The sequence below is a fragment of the Lactuca virosa genome, chromosome 8 (genome assembly GCF_052849685.1).
Source record: "Lactuca virosa cultivar CGN04683 chromosome 8, Lactuca_virosa_CGN04683_v6, whole genome shotgun sequence".
Lineage (NCBI taxonomy): Eukaryota > Viridiplantae > Streptophyta > Magnoliopsida > Asterales > Asteraceae > Lactuca > Lactuca virosa.
Window position 1 is genome coordinate 145985205 of NC_136433.1, and position 6162 is coordinate 145991366.

Below are 6162 nucleotides of genomic sequence, written 5' to 3' on the forward strand. Positions count from 1 at the left end.
CGTTGTGGCGACCAACTATGAGACCTTTGAATGTTGAGCTTGACCATTGACTTTGATCGTTTACTTTTGACCAAGTTGACTTTTGGGTCAACTTGGGGGAATTAGGGACATAGATTGAGGAATTGTCTCTATTTGATGAATATGTGACTCGTAGTACCAATTCTCATCTTCTAGTAGGCTGTGTGGATATATGATAGCTTGCGAGGTGAGTTTTCTCACTATACTTTGTACTGCAGTATGTGTCATTGTGTTTAGGATGTTGTTATGCTATAGTGATATGTTTGATTGGTAGATCTATTATGATTACCTGTGCTTGCTTGTTATTGTTTTGTGCATATGTCGACATAATGTGGTTGGGTTAAGGCGGTACTGCTTTATGCTATAGGCCAACAAACCCGGGAGTGGTCTAGCTATATGTTGCAGGCTCGGGAGCGCTCCCACCTTGTGCTATAGGCTCGGTGTGCATGCATTGTATATATATATATATATTGTTGTGCAGGGTATTTTGGGGGAACTCACTAAAATTTGGCTTACAGTTGTGGATTTAAATGTTTTCAGGTACTTCAGATGATCGGGGTAAGGCGAATGCGTTATTGTAAGAAAGCACCGATTTTTATGAATAGGACTGCAGATTTATGTCTTGAGAAATTATTTAGATACTCTGATTCCCATGGATTTGTTTTTGAAAACAATATTTGTCTATCTTATAGATTTATGAAAATGTCTTTTAAAAATGAAAATTTTTGTCATGGCTTTTGGGATGTTACACAAGTGCTCCATTGAGTTTCAAGTGCCCCATTTAACCCAAATGCTCCATGAGAATTCTATAAATGCTCAAGTCACATTTAACAATATGATATATAAACCTTTTATTAAACTATTTATTTTGATTAATTAGTAATTGTATTTATCAAATAAATATTATTTATTCGATATCTTATTGGTATTTGTGTGTGTGATCCCATATGTTTGTATATAACTAGCATTGTTAGGGTGCAAAATTCCCCTTGGATGTGGCTTACCCACTTGTATGTGTAAATGGGTTGAGTATTTCCTATAAATAGGAAGTAAGTGACTCCCATTATGTAAGACCCATTTGTGTGTGTTAGTTTAGTGAGAGAAATAACAAAACCCACTTGTACTCTTACTATTCTCATGGAGCTTAAACGTGATTATTACTCATTGTGTTCTTGATGTTTGTATGATTCATTAGATCTTTTCAGTTACGCACATGTCATCATAATTAGGGTCACTACAATTGGTATCAAAGCGGGTGTTCTTGAAGCTCTCAAGAATTGATCCATGATGACTACATGATTTGAGTGAATCTTCATTTGTTGTGAGTTCTTCATCATTGAGAAAGTTTTTGTTCTAGAAATCGAATTTATTCATTGATTTGATTCAAAACTCGATTTTCTCTCTCTAGAATACTTGTTTTGTTTCACTTTCTCTCTCTATAACTTGGTTCATATTCACTTTCTCTCTCTAGAAAAATCCAAGTTCTTGTAATCATGGTGTATTTGGCTTACGATTCTTGGTTCGTGATGATTAAAGATGTCAAATACAAAGTTAATGAGAAACAATTTTAGGGATTATTGTTGAATGGTGGGTTGATTTCATGGGAAACTTTTATTTCTTATGGAGGATTGAAAGATGATCATGGAAGATTGATATTTCAACCTCTTTCGAAGATTGAAAGTTTGATTGAAATTACCATGATTATGTTATCTTGGAGTGCTAATTAAAAGGAAGGAAAAGAAAGAGAATTATTCGATAAGGAATATGTTTCTCTTATTGAAGACCCAAATGATTATCATGTTCTTAAGTTTGTTGAATTTCAAGAAATAGGAATTTAATGTGATTTTGATGAAGATGTGAAAGTTTTTCGTTCAATTGGAGTTCAAACCGATGAATGCGTGAATTCTTGTGATTCGTTTGAAGGAATGATACCTTATTGAAAGCCTTCAATCCAAGAAGTTTAAATGTATCAAACTCCAAAAGATTTGATTCAAAATTGAACAGTTGAAATTGTCAAGAATGAAGTTGTTCTTGAATTCAAATCTTCAAGATCCAAAAAGATGATGAAAAAGAAAAAGAAGAAGAAGATCAAAAGCAAAAACAATTGGGTTTCTTCACAAAAATCTTCAAAAGTTGTCTTGAAGCCGAAATATATGAAGGAAATTTGGGTTCCAAAGCTACAATCATCAAGTGTTGAAATGAATTTGAATTCAAAACCCAAAAGTGTTGATGATTCTTATGAAGATGATGCTAGATTATTGAAGAACATGAAGAACGGTTTGTACAACATGAATCGTGGGTGGTACATTGTGAAGATTATTGATTTTCTAGTTCCAACAAAAGAACCAAGATCATCAATGATTCTGTCGAGTATTGCAAATAGAAAAAGAATCATCAAGAAGGTTTCTCAAGTTCTCAAATGGATTCCGAAAAATTCATGTTAATATCGAAGATGAACGATCAAGGTTTTTCTTTAAATCTGAATTCAATCATTTTTCTTAATCATGCTTTTCGTTTTTGATTGTTGATCGTTTTGGTTCGTTGGATCAAAACTGTTTCGAATCCCACTGAAGATCCAATAATATATTTTCTTCAAGATGAGGCCCAAACATACAATTTGTTACTGTTCTCTGATTCAATTCGAAAGCCCAAATTGTCCATTACTGTTCATTAGTTTGTCAAATTGGAAATCCAAAATTAAGCCTAAATCTCGATATTACTATTGATTTGTTTTGGTCCAGTGATATGATTCATGAAACCTTGAGCCCAATCAACTATTCAAACACTGTTCATGGATCCATTTCTTTATCAAAAATTTTTATATTGTTGTTCAATATCTCCTTCTGATTCATATATTTCTTCAGTCAACTCTTTTTACTCATTCAATATCTTTGAGGTTCGATTTCCATACCATAAAATCACAATTGAAACTCGATTTCAATTGTTTACTTGAGGTTGAACTTGGAGTTGATTGTTGTTGATGTTTGATGTTGAAATCTTGAACACAAAATCAGTTTTGACTATGGTTTGAGGTCGAATTGACCTGTTGTTGTTCACATCAGGAATCGAATTGGGTTAAGTCGACTGATTATAAAAGTCGATTTGGGAATCAATTTGATTTTTGCAGTTAAAATCAAATTTTTGTTGTGTTCCCATCGACCTGATGTTACTTGTTCGCATACTGAAAACATATTTTGGAGTCGAACTTGAAATTGAGTCAATGTTGAGAAATCGATTTCAACTGGTGTAATTAAATGCTGAATCGAGTAGCTTGGAATCAAAATTTTGACTTGTGTTCGTTTGAGTCGAACTAATTTTGATGGGTTGGAGTCGACATCGTGAATTCGAAAAGTGATGTTTGGTCAAACTCAATTTTGACTTATGTTTATGAGGTCTGGAAACGAATTGGAGTTTGTGGTTGCAGTCGAAATCAAGGAGTTAATCGCGTGTTGGGTTTAGAGGAAGAACTGGTTGACTTTTGATGTGTAGGGTGTTGGTTAAATTCGACTGTGGCTACTACTTGTTTGCATCTGGGAAAACATTGGAGTCGAACTGGTATGACTGAGTGTCGAAATCGATTTTGAGTCAAAAGATGTTGCTGTTAACAAAATTGGAATGGTGAATGCGATTTTGATGGTATTGTATTTGTAACGCTTGGTCCGCGTAAGAAATAAATATATTAATTTTCATGTTTTTGGAATGGAACTTGACGATTTGGGAGGTTCCAACTCGTCGTGTGGAGAGCTTTACAGCCGCGTATATTTTAGGGTCTACTCGACGAGTTGGAAGGCCCCAACTCTACGAGTTGAAGGCTGAACATCAAACCCTAATTTTTAGGGTTTGCACCATATTTAAAGGCCTTAAGCCTCATTGTTAGCCTCCCTTATCGCCCCTTTTATCCAAAGAAACCCTAGTTCGTGCCTTTTCTATCATTTTGAGTGTGCGAGAGCTTAAAGAGTGCCTTTTTGGTGTTTATTTGAAGAAGATTGAAGTGGGTGGTGCATAGATGAAGGGAGAGGCTGTAGATTCAGTGTCTACTCTGTTGTGGCAGCCATTTTGAGGTATAAAGTTGATACCTTGCTCATTTATTTGCTAGATCTCGTCATTTCGAGAGTTTATGGTCTTTATTAGCTTATTTTGGGATCATTCTTGGATATGAGCATGTCATGAAGCCATGACTTCAAATCTGGACATCTCATAGCCTCTTTTGACTTAAAGTTGTCATCTTTATCAAGTTTTGGCCCTCCTTCATGCCCTAAAACCCTTAATAAGCTATGATTGAGTGTTGTAGCCCCCTTAATGCACTGCATGGACGTAAAGATAACAACTTTACATGGTATCGCAGTCCTAGGAGATTAGATCTATAGTTTGGAACATTAGACTCGCTTAGAAATTGGCTGAATGAGTTAAGATTGGGAAAACTCGACGAGTTGGCCACGGGTTTCCCCAATCTTCTAGACATTATTCGAACTCGACGAGTTGTTGTGATAACTCGGCGAGTTGACTAGGGTTTTTCCCAGTTTTCTGAGAACTGAAGGAACTCGACGAGTTAGCAAGTGTACTCGACGAGTTGGGTCAACACGGACTGTTGACCTTGTCTGTTGACTTTGACTTTGACCATGGTTGACCAAGTTTGACTTTACGGGTATCTTTGTTAATTCGGGGTTTTGATGAAGTTAGTCGCACGGTGGTTGTAGGAAGTTGAGTTCGGAGCTGTGAGTTGGGATTTGACCTTACCAATTCAACATTCCTTGAGAGGTGAGTCTCCTCACCATACCAATGGGTCGAAGGCATTAAGGCCGACCCATTATATGATATGTGGAATATTAGCTGATTATTGTTGGATATAGTGTCTAAGTCCATAACTATATTTGGTATGTACTTGACCCGACCCGACATGGTCCATTTGGGTTGCACTTCACCCGAACAATTTATGGATAATCGTTTGAGAATAGTATAAGTTATGATTTATTAATATATTATAAGTCCTAATATATTAATATAAAATCATATTATTTAATTAGTATTGATCTATAATTAATCTAGAATTAATTTAGAGATCAAAAGTATGACTAATTAAATATGGGCTCTTGTATTTATATAGTGTGGGTTAATGCTTATTTGGAATGGGCTAGGCTTGCATGGAAAGTCCATGGATACTCCATGGAGCTTTAACCCATGGATCTCATGGAAATGAAAAGACATGGGTATTAGGGTTTACATGAATGTAACCCTAATCCACCACACTATATAAAGGAGGCTTTGGTTCTTGAAATCACACGAGTTGTGGTGAGTAAAGTAAGAGGGCCGATTTCAAGAAGGTGATTACTATTCTCTCAAAGTTCCAAGTTTGTGGTGATTTGTGATTTCCATTTGAGGCATCCACACTATTGGTGCTAGGCTCTAAAACTCCAAGCAATCAACTACAACTACAAGGTAAGTAATTATACTAGCTTTATTTGATTCAAGTTCCCCATGCCATGCTAGATAGGATAAGAACCTTGGAAAAAATAATTATTTGCATGTATCATAGTCAAACATAGATCCAAGGTTTCTAAGGTTGCATGTACACCATAGGAGTGTTAGAATGCTCAAAAACCCATCAGTGGTATCAGAGCCAGGTTTGTTTATTTGATACTTGATGCAAAAAAAAAAACTTGAAAATCGAAGTTTTGTTCAAAAGCTCGTATCAAAATTTCAAGTTTTGTATATGTACTTACGATTCTTGAAATTTTTGATATGAACATTCATAAACATATGAGTTTAGAAGATCATAGAAATTATGTGCTAATAAGTGGTTAGATTAATTCTTGATCTTTATGTGTTTTAATGGAGTCCATAACTAGTTCTTAAGTTATGGATAACCAAAAGTCACATTTATAAATAACCATTAAAAGAACACATAGGTTACAAAAAAATGAAGAGTCTTCATTTTTAATAACCATTAACTCATAAGTTATGAGAAATGAAAAGTTTTGAAAGTTTACAAAACTTGTCCTCAAGTTTTGGAACATGTAAAGTCATATTAAAAACTTTAGATCCAATCCCTAGAATTTTAAAAGTTAAAATTCAACCCTTATACTTTATAATATTATAAGTTTAATAATATTTATATATGTATAAGATCAAGTCGTCTTACCGCTA